Source organism: Protopterus annectens, chromosome 4.part1 (assembly GCF_019279795.1).
Source record: "Protopterus annectens isolate FY-2018-M chromosome 4.part1, PAN1.0, whole genome shotgun sequence".
NCBI classification, from domain to species: Eukaryota; Metazoa; Chordata; order Ceratodontiformes; family Protopteridae; genus Protopterus; species Protopterus annectens.
In genome coordinates, this window is record NC_056734.1 from 237,313,429 (window position 1) to 237,337,786 (window position 24,358).

The 24,358-nt window shown below is 38.0% G+C and overlaps 1 protein-coding gene across 1 annotated transcript in view; it reads right to left on the reverse strand.

Moving 5' to 3' along the window:
* The window catches only part of LOC122801198 (phospholipid scramblase 1-like), a 621,378-nt gene that overhangs the window by 432,453 nt on the left and 164,567 nt on the right, over positions 1 to 24,358 (reverse strand). The window lies entirely within an intron of this gene.

The following is a 24,358-nucleotide window of genomic DNA, read 5'->3' on the forward strand; positions in this document are numbered from 1 at the left end:
ACTTGCACATACCTGGAATTTTGCTTTTCTCATTCCGTTCACTCTTCGCTATGCTCGGGCTTACTCCACTCCCCTACCCTACCCCCATTCCCAAACACCCCCAGGCTCCTGACCTTAATACCTAACTAGCCACTCCCCTAAGCCTGTCTATCACACCAACTACATTTCTATATAGGCACTCCTCTTCTTACTCTCTTCAATCCACATCACCATCTACCTTCACTTCACATCATCTCACGCACACAATACCCAAATTGTACGATCTCTTCAGTCTAATGCCCCCTACCTAATCCCCCAATTCTAACCACAACCTACATAAAGTATAGCCACACCTAAGTCCCTACTCGCTCCTGTACAGATACCTACTAAACCTTTACAATACAGCAACACTTCCTCTGCGCAGAATATGGTCCCTAACCTTTACATTAATAATAAGCCTTGCCATTACCTCACACTTATCCTCTTACCACTACACTACCAAGTCAAAATTTCATACTAAATCCCCTGCCTGCCCTACCCATTCAGAAGACAAACCAGCGTTCTCAGTAATATCTCTTTCTATCTACAGCCTCTCAAATCTTGATCTTGTCACATTCAAAGTAACCCCACACCAACTAAACAACCACATTTCCTCAAAATATAACACATCTGTAATCAAATGCCTAAAAGCTATAATCCAAATAGCATCACGAATCATACTTAGTGGAGACATGCACCCAAACCCTGACCCTACAAACAATAATAACCCCACCATGCTACCTGACAAATCTAACCTCCCCCATGAAATCAACAGATCTCCTTATACTCAACATAAACATAAAATGCATACTGAACAAAATCCCAGAGCTACACTCTACCCTGGCCCTCTACTCCCCTGACATAGTCCTTCTCACAGAGACCTGGCTAAAACCACTAAACAATAATAATGACTTTGTTCCACCTGGTTACAATGTTTTTAGACAAGACATAATATCCAAAAGAGGTGGAGGCATTGCTCTCCTCTTCAAAAACAACCTGACCATTGAATTGTTAGCCAGTGAACAACCCAAGCTCAATAATGCATAAACTATTTTCACTAAGCTGAAAATCAATTCAAAAAAACACTTACATTTAATTGGCACCTATATACCCCCAGCAATAACATTACAGTAGAATCCATTCTAGATTGGACATCCCAAAAATTTCCCCAAGAAATAACTCGCTCCACCCCACTAACCACATTAACCTACACAGTTTCACTCAACTAGTCAAAACCACAAGATGTGTAGATAAAGCATCAGAAAGGAGCCCATCCTAGACGGGATCTTTACTAATAGGCCATCTCAAGCATACCTCTTAGTCTCCTTCTTAGATACTCTCAGTGACCACCTTCCCACCTTTATAATTAGACACCAAGTGAATCCATTAAAATCCTCCACCCACTAAAAAATACCGTATACAAAGACTTTCAAAACCCATGACTTCATATCTGCACTTAATCGATGCAACTGGAGACCACTTTCATATCTCCCCCTGGAAAGTTCCGTAGACTACTTCAATAACACTTTTCTAAACATTCTAAATCATCTTGCCCCTATCAGAACTGTCAGAACTAAATCCATCTATGCCCTTTTACTGAACAGAGATACCCATCTACTACTAAAACAAAGAGATAAAGCATGGGACTCATGCACCAAAATAAAACTCAAACTAATAGGCATAACAGGAACTAAGGAACAAAGCCAAAAAACTGATTAGGACAGAGAAAAGGAACCACTATATAGGCATTCAAACCAAGCACAAAAATAACTCACAAAAATTCTGGGGTTGCCATTAATAAAATCCTACAACCAGGAAAGACCAGTACTCCACCCCTTAACACTAACACCACCATCAATTATATTGACACCCAATTCAACAAACACTTCACCAAATCCATCCTAGCCCTCACCAATAATAGTTCTCCCACTTCACATCCAAACCTATCTTCCATACCAAAACCTCTTCTTCTTACAGCCTGTCCCAAATACCACAAAATATAAATACCTAAATAGGCTTAAACCCACAACCCTGGCTGCCAACAAATTACTTGCAAAATATCTAAAGATCACAGCCAAACCATCTCTTACCCAGTCTTCATACTTATTAACCACTCTTTATCAGAACAATGCCTTCCTTCTCTGTGGAAAATTTTGCATATAATACCACTCCACAAAGGAGGTAATTCTGTGGAACTATCTAATTACTGTCCAATTGCCATTCTATCCCCTTATCTAAAATCCTCGAAAAATGTATACATTCCCAAATAATGCACTATCACCTCACTAATAAACTGCTAACCGACACCCAGCACAGATTCCACCCTAATCACAGTACTACCACAGCCCTTATTAGCTTTACCAACACAGTAAACCAACATTGAAACAATGATAACCTAGTATCCACTGTATTCCTAGACCAAGGCCTTTGATACTGTCTCCCATCCCAAACTTCTTTCTGCTCTATCTGATCTTAATCTCAGTCAGTCCACCCTAGCGTGGTTTCAAGACTATCTCACCAACTGCCAAAAAGCAGTAAAATGGCAAAACTTCTTACCTCCTGTCCTACCTGTCACCCTGGGGGTCCCCCAAGGATCCACTCTTGGACCTTTTCTTATCAACATATTCACTAACTAGTTCCACAAAGCTACCCAGCATGCCACTCTATTCCAGTACGCCAATGACTCCACTCTAATCTGCTCTGCCCCATCACTCCCTCAACTCCAGGAATTTACACAAGAGTCTTTTACTGCTGTTGAAGCCTGGTTAGCCAGCTCTCAACTAATACTTAACCCCAATAAAACACAGCTAATGATAGTCTATCCCAATAGAGCCTTAGACCCCATACCACCATTCACAATATTCTCAGGCAATAACATCACTATCACACCTATCCAACACACCAAACTTCAAGGGGTTATCATACATCACAACATCAAATTCGATATGCACATTACACAGACAATAAAGAACGTACATATAAAACTTGAAACCCTATATAGATGCAAAAAGTACCTGACCAATGACAGTAAAACCACCATCACAAGAACCCACCTACTATCCACACTCCTCTATGCTTCCCCCATACTCAGCAACCTAAACAAAACAGACTTTAACAAACTAAACTCCTGCTACAATAAAATATCTAAGTTTGCTACTGACTCACCCTTCGGGACACATCACTGCATAGCAATCAAACAACTATCCTGGCTAGAATTACCCAACCTGCTCACATATAACCAGCTTACAATAGCCCACCAAATTCTATATTATCCCAATAGTGTTCCTGCTCTTCAAGGTCTACTGAATATCTACTCTAACAAATGCCTATTAAGATCCACCAATAAAGCACTGGCTGACATAGGCAAAAGCAGCAATAGCTCAGAGGGCTCCTTGTTTTCCATTTCTGTTGCAATAGCATGGAATACCATCCCTGTAGATATTAGGACCACAGAAAACAAATATAACTTCAAAAAGCTCCTCTGGTCCCATTTACATAGTTCTTGGTTATGCAATTGTTCTGACCCTGGGTAGCTTCACTTAATTAGATCATATCATACCTTAATCTTCTATGAAAGCTTACAACAACAACTCCTTTCTATTCTATCTACTGTTAAGCAATCAATGTGTGTTTACTGTACTAGCCACTGATGAATGTAACCAAATGACTGAACAAAATGTCCTTTCAACTGTATTGTTCATTTTAACACACTGTGCTCCTTATAGTAAATTTACATTTTGCTCTTTTTTGGCCTTGAAACTGTACTTTATTAACTTTTCACTCTGTACTGTACTTTATTAACATGTATATTGTATTTACTGTATTCGCTGTACTAACCTTTGTGGAGCTTTTATCCCCAGGTCTCTCCTGAAAATGGGATCCATGCCCAGTCGGACTTTCCTGGTAAACAAATAACAAATATATAGTATATATATATATATATATATATATATATATATATATATATATATATATATATATATATGTGTGTGTGTGTGTGTGTGTATATATATATATATATATATATATATATGTGTGTGTGTGTGTGTGTGTGTGTGTGTATGTGTGTATATATATATATATCTATCTATATGGGTCTACTTCTTTTGACCTAACTTTCATTTGCCTGACACTCATTTGCCTGAAGCCAAATGACTGAAATTTCATTTGCCTGACACTTCATTTGCCCGACAAGTATTATTAGCAAGAAAATGGAATATGCCCCCTTCCCCACTGCAGTGCGACCCTGGAGTTAGAATATATAGTTAGGGGAGGGGTGGGGGGCACAGCCCCCCACAACAGTTGGTGTGGGGGGCTATGCCCCCCACTTACTTTTCTGTTACTAAGCAATATTACATCAAAAGTTAACAATATCATATGAAATGAAGTGGGGGCTTCCACACCCCTAACTATATATTCTAACTCCAGGGTCGCACTGCAGTGGGGAAGGGGGCATATTCCATTTTCTTGCTAATAATACTTGTCGGTCAAATGAAGTGTCAGGCAAATGAAGTGTCAGGCAAATGAAATTTCAGTCAAATGGGGTCAGGCAAATGAGCGTCAGGCAAATGAAAGTTAGGTCAAAAGAAGTAGACCCATATATATATATATATATATATATATATATGGGTCTACTTCACTTGACCGAAAACTCATTTGACTGACGCCCATTTGGCCGACACCCAATTGACCTTAATTCCATTTGACTGACAACTCATTTGCCTGACTCCCATTTCACTGGCAGCTTACAATGCTGAATTTCAACATAAAATCTTAAACCATAGGCAAGCACACTTCACTTAGAACATTAATAACTAACCCTTTCCAGAAATTAAAAACTACTTACTAACCCTCTTAACAGAAATGGGACAATGTACAACGAAAGTAGGTGGGGGGGGGTTAAGCCCTCCAGACCCCTCCACACACACACACACACACACACACACACACACACACACACACAATTATATATATATACTAACTCCAGGATCGTACTACAGTGGGGAAAGGGCATATACCCTTAGCTTGCCATACCGTACTCTACACACTGCCACTACTGCTGGGAACGCACAAAACATTCGCCAAATTACTTTAGATACGTCCCATAAAAATGCAAATAGAAAAAGCCACATTTAGATACACTACAACACTACTTTCTACATGACTATCAGAAATCTAACAGTCAGCACTATAAGTTATAGTAATTCTTGTTATCACAAATAAGTCACAGGTGAAGGAAAACCCACAACAAGTCTATGTCTTGCATGTCGGTAAATGGGTTGTCAGTCAAAGGAAATATGGGTCAATTGGGTGTCGGTCAAATGAGTTTTAAGTCAAGTGAAGTAGACCTATATATATATTTATATATATATATATATATATATATATATATATATATATATGCATTTACATATATATATATATATATATATATATATATATATATATTTATGATTGCATTTTGTTGAACTCTACATTGGTTGACAAAGTGTAGTGCAGTGCGGTGCAGTGTAATTTGTGTGATTGCTTGTTTGACCGACTGTGTTTTGCTGGTTAAGATATGTAGATATGTGGTAGGTGTGGGAGTGTGTGTGTGTGTGTGTGTGTGTGTGTGTGTATGTGTGTGTCTGTGTGTGTCTTAGGGTTATTGGAAGTGTAGATAAAGGAGGTAGGTTCAGTGTATGCATGAGTGTGTGTTAGGGTTAGAGGAAAGGTTAATAACAGGATAGGTTGAATGCATGTGCGAGTGTTCACAGGTTAGGGCTAAAGTAAGGTGTAGGTAATGGACAGATTTAGGGTATGTGCAAGTGTTTACAAGTTATGGTTACAGTAAGGTTTAGGTAATGGGCTAGATGTAGTGTTATATATCTATGTGAATGTGTGCATGCTGAGTGTCCTTATGGAAAGGGTTTTTCTAAGGTAAGGAGCATCAAGTCCCCATGCTCTTAGTAATATAACCTAACCCTAACCATAACTCATATGCCCATGCCCCTAACCCTAGTTCTACAGCTTAACTTAGAAAAATCCTTTTTGTACACCACCAGTATTCAGACAAATTTAATCTGAAAGTTTTGTAGGGTTAGGATTTGTAGATTGGAAAAGGAAATTTGATCCCTTTTTTCGATTTTTCATTTTGCAGGCATGTGTGCTGTCAGTGAAATGAATGTTTGGTATTTTTTGGGCCATCATTTGTGTGTCAACACTGTCCGGTTCGATTCTCAGCTAGAGTGTCTTCTGCGTGGAGACATGCATGAATGGGCGTACCTTCGTTGAAGGTTGTGCGTCAGGGCTGGTAACTTGGCAAGTAAAAATCAACTACCAATCATTAGCGGACCAGAGTCCCGCTGTGGCACCCCTAACCGGGAAAAGCCGAAAGACACAGCAACAACAACAACAACATTTGTGTGTCAGCCATTTAACATGTCAAACATTCATGATGTAGGAAGGCTGGAAGAATATGTTATCTCTTGTTGTGGCGGCTTGTGGGAGTTTTTTTTTTTTTATCTGTTTGCTCTCTGTTCTTTTCCTGGCTTCTGCCTCACTGAAAGGGAGGGAATTTAGGCATGAAGTTGCAGTGAAGTGAAGTTTTGCTTCAGGTGTATTGGAAACTTCTGGTATGCAGTACACAGACACACTAACAGAAACAGATGCTCCCAGATTGCTATGGTAACGGAGACAGAGTGACGATAATGCTTAAAAGCCCTGAGGAACCTCCGAGATGATTCTCAGCAATGAAGCTTTTGGTTAAAAAAATAATATATATATATATATATATATATATATATATATATATATATATATATATGGGGGCAGTTTTAAACCACATGTACACATATCAATGGTCTAGCTTATTAAGTTGATTCTTGATAAAAAATAAATAAATAAATAATAAGCACAATTTTATATTTAAAATGTATTTTGGTCCAAACACATTAAGGACTTACATAAGAATGGAAGTCTGAATTATTGTGAAAGGCTAAGAGCACTTGGTCTTGTGCAGTGCCCTTTGCAATAGTCTGGGAGGTGAGCTTGCTCGGACATGTTAGGCATATGGGGATAGCTGATTCTAGGGGTGTTTAGGGTTGCCAGGAAGTGCTAGAGAGTCATCAGATCTCCTTTGTGGAAATATCTGTGGGAATGGAAGGTGTGTTGAGTGGTTCACTGGCAGAGTGGCCACTGCATGGAACAGGCTGGTAAAATGGAACAGGACAAATATTGGTTTGGATAGTTTAAGAACAGCCTGGAAACACACCACATGAACTAATGAATGGTATTCTGGAAAAACTGGATGGGCATTTTTGCCCGTGCTTGAAGTACTGATATGTGTGTATGTAAGGATGAAAATATACTTATAACAAATAAGAAAATAGAAGGGTCTCATAATTTAAAGTCTGTGGACTATATAAACATGTTTGGAAGGAGCTAATAATAAAAATTTCAACATGTTTTGTCTTTTGGCTTTTCCCAGTTAGGGGTCGCCACAGTGGAACTCCGGTCAGCTAATGATTGGCAGTAGATTTTTACGTGCCGAGTTGCTGGCCCTGACGCCCAACCTTCAACGAAGGTACACCCATTCACGCATGTCTCCACACTAAAGACGCTCTAGCTGAGAATCGAACAGGACAATGTCTTACTGTGAGGCGACAATGCTACCGCAGCACGACCACCACAGTCTAACTCCAGAATGTCAACATATATAACTAAAATTAAAGAGTTCAAACCCTGATTATTATCTGAATTACAGTTCTTCTTAGATATTAATTCCACCACAGAGATAAATAAAATAATGAAATAGGACTCATTTAAAGGTTACATATATGGTAAAACCCTAACTTGATATAAAAAAATCAGGGAATGGGATTCTGAATTATTAGATCTACAATCCAAACTTTTGTCAGTAAAAGTTGAAAAAAATCAAAATCATTTGGAGATGAAAAAGAAAATAGAAGTATTAAACAATATATATAAAACTTCTCCCAAATATCTACACAATTTATCCACAAGAATCAAAATACAATCAAAAGCTAACAACATTAAAAGTATCTTCCATAAAAAGAAAGGGAAAATGTCTCGGATATAAGTAACATTCTTGATGCCTATAGAAATCACTATATGGAACATTTCCAAAAAGAAAATATACATATTGATCAATTAAATCTAAATGAAAAATTTTCTAATATGAAAAAAATGGAAACATTAAAACTAGATCTGAAAGCACCCTTATCCTACAAAGAAATTACAGATAAAATAAAAGAGGGTAAAATAAAAAAGCTCCAGGTATAGATGGCTTAATTATGGAAACATATAAACGTTTTCCTTCAAAGATACTATCACTCTTCCATAAAGCTCTATTAGAAATTCAGTCACAATCTTTAATACCACCCTCTTGGAGGTATTCCTTAATCTCACAAATCCTAAAGGAAAACAAATCCCCAAACCTCTGCACCTTATATAGACCTATATCATTATTAAATAATGACTATAAGATATTTATACCAATATTAGCTAACAGAATGAAAATACCACTATCCAAAACAATAAATAATGATCAAACTGGATTTATATATCATAGACACACACATGACAATATTAAAAGGATCATTTCTCTTATAGATTATGTTAATAAAGAAAATAAAGAAACACTCATAATTGGCTTAGATATACAGAAAGCCTTTGATTCCCTAAATCGGGAGTATTTATTCAAAATCCTAATGCTATTTGAATTTCCTGCTTCCTTTGTTCATCTCCTAAAGAATATATATAGAAATAATTTAGTATATGTCAAGTTAGGTCCTTTTACCACTGAATCTATACATATAACAAAAGGCACTAAACAAGGATGTCCCATGTCACTGATTCTATTTGCTCTGGCTATTGAAATATTGGAAGATTTAATTTGTAACAATATAAAAATCAAAGGAATAGATGTTTATGAACAATACAATTCTAAAGTAATGCTATTTGCTGATGACATGTTACTAACATTATCTAATACAAAAGAGACATTAGAAGAATTAGATATATTAATTGACAAATTTCACAAGACTTCAGGACTCCATTTCAATAAATCAAAATCAATTTTTTTATTTTTAAATAAAAAAAAACTGTTGACTAAGAGGATCACATCATATGGAAACAAGAATCTACCTTAAAATATCTAGGAATTGAATTATGCAAGGATAATAATGAATTAGTCTAAAAAAACTGCAATAATATCATCAATACAATTAAAATCTCTGTGGAAAATTGGAAAAAAAATGTTAACATTTGAAGACAGACTACAGTTAATAAAAATGGTTTTACTGCCCAAGATCCTATATATAGCCTTGGCAATACAACTGTTACCAGAAATTAATATACTTAAAGAAATAAATTCATGCCTAATAAAATTATTATGGTTTCCCAAAAGAAACAGAATAGTATACAGAACATAACAGAACAGAATACATCATATCAGACCATGGAAATAGGGAGGATTAAAAGTTCCTGATATAGAAACATATATAAAAGCATAAATATCTAAAACAATCTCAGATTGGATAAGTCCAAATTCCTCTGCAAATTGAAAAGAATTACTAACTCTAATATCCATAAATTAATTTGATTTACAAAAACATTTTAAATAACAGATAGACACAATTTGTCATGCCACATATGTATCAGTATGCAATATAACATAACTAAACTCACTAAAACGCACATGATTAATTATTACATTGACTCATTTAAGAAAATTATTAATGCAAATTGTTAGAGAAATGTACAAATTGTATAGTGTACAATTCTGCACTTAAAGGGTTAAGAGTTAATACATTTATTCTATGTAAAATGTGTAAATACTGGTGATCTCTGTAAAAGCTGTTGACGCCTAAAAGTCTGTTGTTCTTGCTGTGGAATGTTGAGATGGGGATCTAACACTAGCAACAGATAAATGTTCTGTTAGGAAGAGACAGTTACAGGACCATTACTCAGAAACTGGGTTTGACAGGGCAAGCCCTATGGTCAAGCTAAATTCTGGGAGATGTTTTTGTAAGTCAGCAATTATCTGATAAGCACCTGCTGTGTACGTGCAAAGAACTGTATAAAAACAGCAGGCTGAGCTATTGAAAATCCGACAAACCTTGTACCTACATGCTTTGTCTCCTTGCTGCAAGTAATAAAGAATGCCTTGCTGAACATAACGTGAATTGATCTTTGTATTTTCTTTAACAGATTGGTCCTTCGAGCCGGAGCCCTCTCTTCACCTCGGATCAGACGGCCAGGTGGCTGAAACCGTATGGGGAAGAAACCAAATCAGTTCTTCTGCAATATAAAGACCTCTGATTGAATTGTCATCAAAAGAGGCCAGTCACCTTCTGATCTGCGACTGAAGGACAGGTATCCGCGAATCAGTGGTCAATCACGTAGGCTCAGGTAAGGTGGGTTTTGCTATTCTGTTTTATTCAGTCAGGGACAGGCAAGTGCATTTATTTCTGTTGGACTGTATTTTTATTCAGTCAGGGACAGGGAAACTGCATTTATTTCTGTTAAACTGTATTTCATTCAGTCAGGGACAGGAAACTGCATTTATTTCTGTTAGACTGTATTTCATTCAGTCAGGGACAGGAAAACTGCATTTATTTCTGTTAGACTGTATTTTTTATTCAGTCAGGGACAGGAAACTATTTATTTGTTAGGTTGTATTTTATTCAGTCGGGGACAGAGAAAAACTGTAGTTCTGTTATAGACAGGTGAACAGGATAGAAGGAGGTTAGACAGTCATTCTGAAGATACTATAACAAAATCCGTGGTACACGTAAAAATTGAAGGAAATAGATAAAATTACTAAAGGTACCTACATAGTGAGCAAATGGGTAATTATAACTGTGGTGCAAAAACATCAAAAGACCCACCATTAACAGAAGATGGTAAATACATGCAGGTATAGCCCGCAGATAATGTTAGACATTTTTCAAAATGGGTAACTAAGTATGATTTTGATGGAAAATTAGATAAATCTTCACTTCTCAAATTGATAAAGCAATTAAAAGCAGACTCCAAGGGGCAAGTTAAAAAACAGCGACAATTAGGAATTCCCCAGGCACATAGATGGCTGGAGGAAGCAAATCGAAGAGACCAGAAAGAAAAAAAACTCTAAAACAATGTTTTTAGATAAAGAGGATAACCACCTAGTACTAGTTTCAGCACCCCCCCCCCACCAGCATACGGGGCAAGTAATCAACACAGAGTGCCGCCTCTATGTCCTGTAGTTACAGGAGGTGAGAACTCTGTAAAAATAAAGCTAGTAAAAGTTAGGGGTCCAACAGGGACTAGGTCCAAAACAAAAACCACAGATGATGATGATGATGATAAAAATCTCAAAGTCTGGCGATTGTTTAGTGAAATCCAGGCCACGACTAGTGGGGAAGAAGAACTCTGTCCTCTTATTGAGGTACCTAATCCCAGAGCAGGTCAGGATAACCAAGACCCTATTTTATTAGTATATAGACTCTGGAGTCCTAAAGATATTCAGAAGGCCACTGAGGGTATTCCTCACCCTAGGGTCAACTTTCCAAAATTTTCAGAGGACCTGCAAGGTATGAAGCTAAGCTATAACCTAAATGCAGAAGAGATAGAGAAAGTGGTAAGACAAATTATTGGTCCAGACTGGCACATGGTCTGTGGTGATTGGAACCCTCGTGACGCTCAGCGGAGACCCCTTCCACATAACAGTGTAGGATTAGATGCCCAGATGACAGGGCTTACAAACCGAATTTCTGAAAAGTGGCGACCACGGGCAGACTGGACCTGTATTAATCAATGTGTGCAGCAAGAAGGTGAGTCAGTTGACAGCTATTTTGCTAGGCTCATAGAGTGCTTCAATAATCATTGTGGGATGCAAATCCCTGATAATCAAGCAGACTCCCTATGAACAACAGTTAAAAATGCCTTTCTGAAAGGGGGAGAGGAGCATATAGTAGTAGTACAAACATTACACAAACACACCACACAGACAGACACAAGCAGATACAAACACTGCTTGAGTATGCAGGCATGCTGAGAGCACTTTTAAAAGCAAAGAAAAAAAGAAAATTTTTTTTTTAGAAGATGGGGCTGAGGTATACGTGGTGCATCCAGAAAAGAAGGGCAAACATAGGGAAGGTAGGCAGTCTGACCAATGGTCAGAAGATTTTGAGGGATGTAAAAAGAGGGGAGAATGTTTTAAATGCGGGAAAAAAGGTCACATGGCAAGGGATTGAAAAGGTGACAACTGACTATATGGTAGTCAGGAAGCACAGGGAAGGGTTACAATACAAAACAGGATAAATGGTAATGTAGAAGTAAAAATAGAGGAAGCACAGGATGGTGGAGGGGATGACAATGAAAATGAAAGTGAAAGTGATGAGGTATTAGACTTGGCACTTCTGTGCTTGGAACTCTTTTTAGCAGATATCAAGCCAGAAGTCACCCTTTTGGTGGAAGGAAGAGAGGTTAGATTTTTGTGTGATTCTGGGGCTTCACGGACCCTGATACATCCCTACGAGTTACCGGAGTGTACACGGTCTTTGGATTACATATTTGTTAAGGCTGCAAATGGGCAGCTATACCGGGAGCCTCTCTCACACAAAATTATGATCACAGATCCTGTAACAGGGTTGACACAGAGAAGTAAAATTGTAGTGTCTGCAAAATGCCCAATAAATCTCCTAGGCAGAGACTTGATGCAGTTATTTGGCATAGCGGTGGTTCCGACTATGCAAGGGATGCAAGCACAACGACAGACTGACATCTGTGAAGTGCATGATATCTGTGTAGTGCAGCCAAGAGGTGAGATGTTTTACTGGTACAGTCAGGACCTGGTTAGTACTGGCCCAGGGACTGTAACCAAAGAATTAATGGATTTGGCCATTAGTAAATTTCCCTCATTAGATATTAAGAAGCAGCCATTACTGCACTTCACCCTGTATTTTCGTGACATACCAGGGCCAGATGAAGACTACAGAGACAAGCTGTTTAAATATTTCACAGCAAGGCTAGTGTTACGTAACCTATACTGGGACACAATGGGAAATAGCATAGCCAGCTGCTCTCTGCCTAAAGAAATAACAGCACTTTACAAATCTGACCTCCTACCACATGTGAGCCTCACTAAAGACAGAAACACAAAATGGGTAGAGTTGGGCAGGAATATTACCAGATGGGAAAAACAGACCAGGGAGGAACTTTCAGAGCAGGGAGTGCAGGTACAAATATTTAACTGGGTAACTCAAACTAAGCCAGCAGTACACCTACATTTTCGCAAAAATACTTGACAAATACTCCTGTTAAAGGAGGAAGAGAATGCTCTGAAAGGTATTTCAGACAAACTGTGGTAATCAGATGTAGGCCTTATTCGCACGGCAGGACCAGTGGTGATTACTCCAAAATCAACATTTAGACCTCAAAAATGTCAATACCCATTGAGAAAAGATGCAGAGGCAGGGATAAAGCCCATTATAGCTGCACTCCTCAAAGGTGATGTGTTAATTGAATCTCCTGATTCTCCATGTAACACACCTTTGTTCCCAGTTAAAAAAGCAAATGGAGAGTGGCGCATGGTTCAAGACATGCAGGCTGTAAATGAGGCAGTAATACCTAGGGCACCTATGGTACCTGATCCACACACACTCTTAAATGTGTTAAAACCCCATCAGAAATATTTTTCTGTAGTAGATATTAGTAATGCATTTTTCTCAACTCCGATACATCCGGACAGTAGATTCAGGTTTGCATTTACGTATCAGGGTAAAAGATACACATACACTTGACTACCACAGGGTTATTATGAGAGCTCCATGATATTCTCACAAGAGATGTCAAGTAACTTAGCAATATTTAGCCCACCGAAAAATAGTCAAATCCTGCTTTATGTAGATGATATCTTATTAGCAGCTCCCACTTTACAAGCTTGCCAAGAAGACACGCTAGCATTGCTATGATTTTTAGCTGCTGAGAGACACAAGGTGAACAAGGAAAAATTGCAACTCTGGAAAGAACAGGTCCGATATTTGGGCTATATAATATTTGATGGAGGTAGAACCTTGGATGAGGACAGAAAAATAGCTATTTTGCAGGCTCCAAAACCCATTACCAAAAAGGAAATGATGTCCTTTTTGGGTACGACTAACTTCTGTCGAAGTTGGATTCCAAACTATGCTTTGGAAGTCTGACCTCATATACAAAAAGCCTATGGCAGCACAGGACCCAGTGATTTGGACACCGGAGGCAGATTTAGCCTTTTGTAATTTAAAACAGTTAATAGCATCTTCTTTTGTCTTGGGGTTACCAAATTATCACAAGCGCTTTTTTCAAACTGTAGACTGTAAGCACGGCTATATGACATCAGTCCTGATGCAACAACATGGGGATAAGCAACGTCCCATTGCTTATTATTCATCACAGTTAGATCCAGTGGCATGGTCCTTACCCCATTGTGTTCAAGCAGTTGTTGCAGCTGCTGTGGCAGTGCAGGCTTCGGCCTCAGTGGTTTTGTTTCACCCACTTACCCTAAGGGTCCCTCATGCAGTAGCAATTATTTTGTTACAAGAAAAGATAACATACCTTTGCCCGGCTAGACATCTCTCCTGTATGACTGTTTTGTTGAGCCAGCCTCATATGACAATCAATGATGCACAACCCTGAATCCATCAACTCTGCTCCCTACCCCTGTAGATGGTACTCCACATCACTGCCTGCAGGAGATCGAGCAGACATTACCTAAGAAAGACCTCACAGATATACCTTTAACAGATGCTGATCTGACATATTATGTAGATGGCTCATGCAAAAAGAACCCAGCAGGACAGAACCTAGTAGGCTATGCTGTAGTATCCGACACAGAGTTTATCGAGGCAAAACCCTTACCACAACATTTGTCCACACAGGCGGCAGAATTGATTGCACTCACTCATGCATGTATTTTAGCTAAAGGTAAGCATGCAAATGTTTTTACTGACAGTCAATATGCTTTTTCCATGGTGCATGTGTTTGCACAGCAAAGGAAAAACCGAGGTATGATTACATCAACTGGTAAACCCATAAATCATGCACAGCTTATATTAGATCTTTTAAACTCCAATCAATTACCTCAGTGCTTAGCTATCTGCAAATGTGCAGCTCACACAAAATAGCAGGATGTTATTTCAAAAGGTAATGCAAGAGCTGATGCTGCTGCAAAGCAAGCAGCTGCAGAAGCTTGTTTACACCTTGTAGAAAATTAAGAACCCTCTGAAAGTCTAAATTTGAACATGCTACAAACAATGCAATCATTGACCACACAGGTAGAAAAAAGGCGTTGGTTAAAGCAGGGGGCCGTCTTCAGAGACGGTTTGTACATCTCAAAAGAAGGGAAACCAATATTACCTTCTAATCTTTTTCGTTATGCAGCATTATTGAGCCATGGGCAGTGCCATGCCTCAACAGGGGGAATGATACAGATAGTGAACCAGGTGTTCACTGCATATGGATTTTCAAACTACTCTAAAAAATTTTGTTTAGCATGTCAGATTTGCAATCAATATCATGCACAAGGAGCAGTACGGCCCAGTCAAGGGAGTTTCCCCACACCTCCATACCCGTTTCACACCATTTGCATGGATTTTATAAAGTTAAATAAATGTGAAAATAAGAAGCACTGCCTTGTCATTACAGATATGTTCTCGAGGTGGGTGGAAGCTTTTCCAACCAGGAACCCGGATGTCGCTACAGTAGCAAAGGTTCTTGTGAAAGAAATTGTTCCTAGGTTTGGCATTCTGGAGAGAATATATAGTGACAATGGAACACACTTTGTAAATCAAACTATACAACAGCTAAGTAAGTTTTTTGTTATTTCTCTAAAAAATCATTGTGCTTATCATCCTCAGTCTGCAGGGTTGGTCGAAAGACATAATGGTATACCTAAAAGTAAACTGAGGAAACTAATGGCTGAAACTAGGAAAACCTGGCTGTACTGTTTACTCCTGGCACTGTTGAACATGAGAACAGTTCCCTCAGCAAAAGGGCTGACCCCATATGAGAAATTGTATGGGAGGGTGTATTGTACACCCCAATGGAAACCTCTCATGCCTTCAGACCAGGAAGCTGATCTTACATTAGCTGAATATATGAAGAAACTGTTAAATTCTAAACATCTGTTGCAGTCTAATTCTGTTTCAGATTCAGAGCAGACTAAGACGCCGAAGTAACAGTGACGCCAGGAGACTGGGTGTGGATCAAAATCGTGAAGAAGAAGAACTGGGCATCACCGAAGTGGGAAGGTCCCTACCAGGTGCTTCTTTCAACACCGACTGCAGTCAAGATTGCAGAGCAAGCTTCGTGGATCCATCTGACACACTGCAAGTTAGTGAAGAAATACGAATTGGGTAAAGATCTTACCTCTCCATCGGGACCCTAAGCACAAAACTCTGGCTACAAAGGGGGGGGTCAGATCAATAGGAACTGATCCATCTCAAACCCAGTGAAACAATCATCAGTATTAAGGTCCTATAGGGTAGAGAATAAGATAAAAATACCCAGATTAAGTGACATGATTGCACCAAAGAAAGTTGAATTCCATCCTTTTGGGAAAACCGAAGAAAACAGAATACTGGAATGACAACCCTTTCCCCAAAAATATTGTGTGGTAATCTCATTGACTGTTATTGTGGTCATTGTTTTTCTGCTATGGCCATTTCTCTTTTCCGCCACATTTACTGAACCTAGCAAGCGTGCAGCATGGCATCCTGCTTTCAACACATATCAGGCTATCAAGTACGCATATGCAGATACCCTTAATGTTTCTAATTGTTGGATCTGTGCAGCTATACCAACTGCACATGGAGGATTACCTTTAGTGGTGTCTCCACTAAATGTTACCGAGACATGGACAAGCTTGTTGAGCAACACGGCTAATATTACGTCTGTAAATGCGGTTGCCTTACAGCTGTCCCTCTGTCAAAACGGAACTGTGCATTTTCAGAAACTTGATAAAACTAGGGTAGGGTGGAGCCATTGTAACAAAACAGTGGTTTATAACTGCACTGCAGACAATTTGGGTTGTGTGGCAAATTTCTCATCTCTAAGAAAGCTTGTTAAAAACTCTATAGCTAACATTGTCCAGGAAATGGAAATTGTCTATTGGAAAATGTTCTGAGGACAGCAGGACTTTGGGGATCGCTTCGAGTTTATCAATATCACCGTTAAAGTGGAAGATTGTTATTTTGTGTGCAGAAGAAAGGCATATAAATGGCTACCAAGAAAGTGGTCTGGAAGTTGCTTTTTGGGCTACCTAGTTCCAGCTATACGACACAAGTTAACTTTACCTCAAGGGAAAATCCAAAATGTTCGAGAAGTTAAAAAACCTGCCAATCCAGGAGGCTGAATCGATGCATCATGGATATATCACCATGACCTGGCTCACGTCAGTGATAAAGGAATGTCCCACATGGCTCTCGGTGATGACGTCATATCATGGGCTGGCATAATACCTCAGTACGGAGTGGCAAAATCGATTTGGGAACTGAGAAAGTTGTCCAAGCTGCTTGAAACATTGAGCAATGCAACCTTTTCCACCTTGGAATTGGTGACAGATGAACTGACTGCTATGAGAGCAGTAGTGCTTCAAAATCGTATGGCTCTCGATTTCACCCTGGCGGCAAAAGGAGATACTTGCACATTAATCCAAGAGGAATGCTCTTTGTTTATCCCCGACAATGAACATGAAATAGATAGCCATCTCAAAGTGATTCAACAAGTAAATGCCTTGGCCAAGCCAGGTCAAAATCCTTTGACAGACTATTTCCAGAGATGGTTTGGGGGATGGGGCAGTGTCCTGATGAATCTGTTGGGAGGGTGGCTTAATGGCTAAGGTGTTTGCCTTACAAACACAAGATACATGGTTTGAATCTCACAGGGGATAATTGGCTAGGCTTGAAATGGCTCACAAGGGCAGTTAGCCTAGTACTACTCTATGAACCTACATTTATGTTGATCGCCATTTGCATTGGAGCAGCGATATTGATGTTCTGTGGATGCTACTGTGTCCCCTGCATGCATGGACTGGTAAAAAGCACTATAGATGCCTCAGTCTCAAAAACCTTGTACCAACAAAGTACTGAATATGAAGAACTACTAAAATTGGAGGCGGAAGAATTGTTTACTTGAGCCTAAGCCGAATGACTCTCTGACTGCAAGGCCCTGGGTGGAAATGGTCAAGAGATGAAATGGACTTGTTTTAGACTCATTAAACAATAAGAATAAAGTATTAAAAGGGGGGAAATGTTAGACAAATGTACAAATTGTATAGTGTACAATTTTGCACTTAAAGGGTTACGAGTTAATACTTTTATTCTATGTAAAATGTGTAAATACTGGTGGTCTCTGTAAAAGCTGCTGACACCTAAAAGTCTGTTGTTCTTGCTGTGGAATGTTGAGATAGGGGCCTCACACTAGCAACAGATAAATGTTGTGTTAGGAAGAGACAGTTACAGGACCATTACTCAGAAACTGGGTTTGACTGGGCAAGCCCTGTGGTCAAGCTAAATTCTGAAAGATGTTTTTGTAAGTCAGCAATTATCTGATAAGCACTTGCTGTGTATGTGCAAATAACTGTACAGCAGGCTGCGCTATTGAAAATCAGACAAACCTTGTACCTACATGCTTTGTCTCCTTGCTGCAAGTAATAAAGAATGCCTTGCTGAACCTTATGTGAATTGATCTTTGTATTTTCTTTAACAGAAATATACATTTAAAAATCTGGTTTGATCTTTTAACACCATTTATAGTCACAAAGAACTTTCCACATAAAATATATAGAGAAATTATTAATTCCTGAGAACAGAAAGGATTTGTTTGTTGGCTCCAATGTATCAAAGAACTAAAAGTTTTAGATATACAAGAAATAAAAACAACATACAAAATTCCACAACAGGACTGGCTAACTTTACAGAGTATTATGTCATATTCGCAAGCTTTAACTAGAATAATTAACAATTCTTCATTTAAAGAAATACCTAAATTTACGAAATACATATATGAAATCATATATAATGACTTTGACATGGAAAACAGTATTTTCATTTTACAAAATATTGATAAACTATAAAACAACACCCAAAACCTCATAGTGGAAATATATAACAAAAGAACACTCAATACAGTTAACTGAAGATATTAAAACAAATATCTTATTATCGATAAAATATACATCCTTTACACAATACTGGAAAGTTTTTAATTGGAAATGTTTGCACAGAGCCTTCTTAACCCCAGACAGAATCAGTAAAATTAGTTCTTCCACAAAAAGAATATGTTGGAGATGTGAGCAAGTACACAATGCAGACTGGAACCACATTTTCTTTTATTGTGTTCAAATTAAGCCATTTTGGAGTGATATCAATAACTTTCTATAAGCTTTATTTAATGACTCATTTTATTTAGCTAAAGCTCTTGCATTATTAAATGAGAAAGAAGGTCCTCATTTGAATAGCTCAAACATTTATCTAGTATAGACTATACTTGCAATTTCAAGGAAGTGTATAACAAGAAGATGGAATAAAAACACAATACCAACTTTGGAAGACTTGTTCAGCCTACTGAAGACCACAGCATTATTGGAAATTAAAATAAAAGAACTGAGAATATATCCAAAGCCATTTATCAACAACCCTTGGGGAAAAGTCTTATCGTTGATTGACACTATACAATAATTGATCAGACAATCTGATAATGGATAGGACATACTTATAAAGTGACTGTATACATTAAGATCTGTTATAGTGTCAGGCTAATGTAAATAGTCTACATAGTTATTTAAGATGTTATGTATAAATACTATGGAATTTATTCAAATGCATTTGAAAAATAAAAAAAAAACTGAGAAAAAAAACATTCATACTGTAATCTTATGTACATATATACGTATGCATAGCCTAGTGGTGGCTGTTACCTTTAAATGTGCTAGCTCAGAAAGGTTACATAGCATAGTGGTGGATAGTCCCTTTAAAGACAGTACCCCTGAAACAGGCAGTGAGGTTAGAGTTAATTAGGAATAGCTGCAAAGAGGGATATTTAAACCCTAATTCTTCAATAATGAGCAGGTGTATGACCACTGGGTTCAAATTGTAGTGAGGAAATCCTTCTGTGTGGCTCAACTTATAAGTAAAGACATGAAAACAAGATCAAAGGAAGTCATAGCGCCATTGTACTCTGCCCTCATTAGGCCCATAATTGAGTACAATGCTTCCTTCTGCATGTACCTAACAAGGCACTTACACCAATTGGAGTGGCCCCAGAGGTTTCTTACTAAAAAATACAAAGCGTAAGACACATGTCTTATGCAGACTGACTAAAGGCCATATCCCTTTACTCCATCTCATATCATTTACTGAGAGGGGACTTATACCTAACCTACAAGGCATTCTCTGATCCAGCCCTGATGAAAATGTTACCTATACACAAATACAAATTATATGAGGGTTATGCATTCTATGGACCTGAACCTTATTTGTGATTCTAACAGAACTTGCTGGAGAGACAGTTTCATATTCCAAAAGGTACCTAATCTGTGGAATAAATTTCCCATCTTTGAAAAAATAAAAGCCTGTCCCTCACTCTTTTCAAAAATAATTTTGATAAATTGATGGGGAATTGTAAATTCACTCCCAGGTTACTGTCCATGTCCTTTAATGACAAAGGCAGTCTGTAAAATGACTCAGGGCTCCAACAGCCAAAGACCAACTACCCTGATACTCCCCCATTCCATATCCGGGGACTTAAGATATAATATTGTCATATCCTCAGTATTATTGTCTAGGCTTGCCAATACCCTAGTAATCACCTGTGTACATATGAACCTATGGTAGGAGTCTAGAAGGAGTTACTTCTACAAGACAGAATAAGAAAATCAATCCAGAGGGTATCCTGTAAAAGGATGGTGAAATCCTTTGGAAGAGAAGTCAGATAGATTTATTCCAGTTTGTGTGGAGAGAGAATACACTTCAGTTTATTCTTATTTGTGGAAGTGTAAAAAAAGTTATTTTGTTGTCAAGTCTCTGTATCTACTGTCCATTTATTTTATAGTACTGCATCCAGAAGAAAAGAAATATTGTCTTTGACTTGAACTGTGAAAGCCGGCAGTGTAGGAACCTGAAAAGTACATTTCTTTTGGCTGTAAATGGGATTGTTTAGCATGGGCTATATCTACCTTGCCTCTTTTCTGAATTTTATTTATTGTAAATAAGCATAAGTTTCAAAATGAAAAGCTGGTTCTAGTAATTTCTTTTTATTTTAAATTTGTTAACCTGTGTAAATCACAGGTCTCTTTGGACCATTTTCAGGTTTAAACCAACAGCACAAAAATAATAAAACTGTAAAATAAAATATAATAGAAAATAGCATGATATATAATATAATTACAATATGATACATATACTATATGAAACAGACAAATTCTTGGACAAGGTTACAGTTAGGATGTATTACAATGTTGGATGGGGGAGTTTTACCCCTCAGCTCCACTTTATTAATATGAGTTAAGCCTGACCTGCACCTAACCCAAACCATACACTTTACCTTGGAGAAACCCTTCCCATAAAATTACCACTAAACAAGATTTCTAGGACACACAACACACACACTAACACAGAGACACACAAGAATATCTCAGCCCTTACTTTACCCTAACTGCAAGTATAAACCTCAAACACTTGCAAATGCATGTCTACAATCTATCCCCATACCTAACCATGACTCTAACATTAACCTAATAACACTTGCACACACTGTCTCCCAACCCAACACACACTCACCTCCATAAATACATAAATTCATAATACTACTAAAAACACTCATACCATTCAAATAGATATGAGGTTTGACCAAATACACATTACATTCCAACATTTATGCTCATACTCCAATTCTTCCAATTAACTAAACATTTGCATATTTATATATAACTATATATATATATATATATATATATATATATATATATATATATGTGTGTGTGTGTGTGTGTGTGTATCTATATATATATATATATATATATATATATATATATATATATATATATATAGCTATATATAGATATATGGATGTGTATATAGATAGATACATGACAGAGTCGACAAGGCTGAGGTTAGCATAAAAATTGATAAGTTTTCACGTAGACCCCTAAACCCTGGGAAAAGATAAAACTGAGAAATTGATAAGGAAAGCAGCTTTGGCGTTCATTTTATCTAGAGATACCATATTTCATCTTTTTTCTAAGACTATAAATGATTGCCTTTGAAAATAGATCTAATGTTTTGATAGGGATAGAAAATCCCAGTTATAATGCCCAAATAAAAGCATTTTAATTGGAAATCAGTAAAATAAAGAAAAGAATAATTAGGCTTAATAACAAAAAGTGAAAGTGTACTCAAAAGCATGTTAGAGTTAGAGACCTGAATAAAGATATGAAATGCAAACAAAATGTGATGGAATGTAAATCATTGGACAGGTGCTCTAAATGACATTGTCATCAAAAGCTACAATCTTGACACTGAGGTAATTAATGGGTTATTTTAAAGCACAATATAAGAGAAGGTAAAAAAATATGTGTCCATGTCAAATATTAGATGGATAAGCAGAGAAAGGATAAACGTGTGTTCTTCTTAACTGGAGTGGTTCTTATTCCCATACAAGAAGTAAACAAAGTATTGTAAAATATTATAATACTACTGAAGCAAACACTTGTGCACTTAAAATAAATCATTCTGGATTCCAAAGTTGATAGCTAGTCTCATGTATGTATTTCTTAAGAGAAACTATACTGAAAATGGAATAAGATCTAAGACACAACCAATTTTAATCTGTTTGAAAGAAGAGCCTCTATAATTTCAATATCTTGACTCATGAAAGAGATGAGCCTAAAACTGTATCAGACAGATATACATTCATTTTGGAGATAATTATAATTTTAGATTAGTTAGGTAGGGATTTCTAAGGCCATCATTCTATATAAAGTGATAGTCTCTTAACAATGTTTTAAACATGTTTTAAACAACTTAAAATAAAATGTTTTGTAGATGGTACCAGGGTAGCCAAATGAACCAGTAAATCCATTGCTCTATATCTGAAAGATAACCAAAATTTTCATCAGCAATAAAACCTGCCTTCAGAATAGTTTTGCTTTCTAAATAAATTGAAGAGATTAGCTCAAATATTTGATAACGCTGGAGAAGATGCCTAATGAGGGTGAATGATAAAGGGAAATACAATGAAAGCACTCAGGTCACTGCAAGGCAAGTACAAATATGACTCAGTCAATGTCCATGCTGGTGTGAATGACCTGAGATGTACCTCCCTGGACTACATGAAAAGAGACATAGAGGAGCTCTCTGAGCATGTAGCCCAGGCCGGTATGACACTGACCTTGAGGAGCATCTTACCCTCACCAAGAATGATGCCACAATATGAAGACAAGATGATCAATTTCAACAATTGGCTTAAGTATTGGTGTCATTCAAAGGGGATCCAATGCCTGTCAGCCTGGGATGACATGCTCGACAAGCCACGATGCTTCGCTAGGGACGGCTTGCACCTGTCACCCCTGAGCTTTCGATATTGGCAAAGGCTCTTGCCACCCCCATAGTGCCTTTTTTAGGCAAGGCTCAAAAGACAAACCCACCTCCATAGGTATCACAAGGGATAAGAAACTAAGAGTAATGCTACTCAACACCAGAAGTCTAAACCTCAAGATGCATGCACTCAAAACTCTCCTTAGCATGGAGAACATCAATATCTGTGCAGTAACAGAAACCTGGTTCAAGGCTCCCGAGTGCACCCCAGCACTACCAGGTTATACCTCATACCATGCTTTTCGGCCCCAAAACTTGGACCAAACCACAAAAGGAGGGGGAGTATCAATATTCGTCAAAGATACCCACACCTCCAGGTTGGTGGCACAGCATGAAGCATCAGAGACTATCCATGTGCAACTAACAGTGGGTAAAACTGCCTTCCAGTTTATAGCCTGCTACAGACCACCCTCCCAAACCCAGGAACCCCACTCGGCCTTCCTGAGAACACTGGAAAATATGAAGGCCTCTCCAAACACCATTATATTGGGCGACTTCAACTACCCAAACATAGACTGGGAGCATTACTCTAGCTCCAACACCCTAGCCCAAAGGTTCCTAGAATTTATAAACTCAAATGCTATGGAACAACTTGTTACCACTCCCACAAGAGGGGAAAACATACTGGACCTGATCATCACCAACATGGGGGCTCTATGCTCCAGACCAGAAGTGTATCTCTCACTGGTAAGATCAGACCATAAACTAATCTCACTGGATAT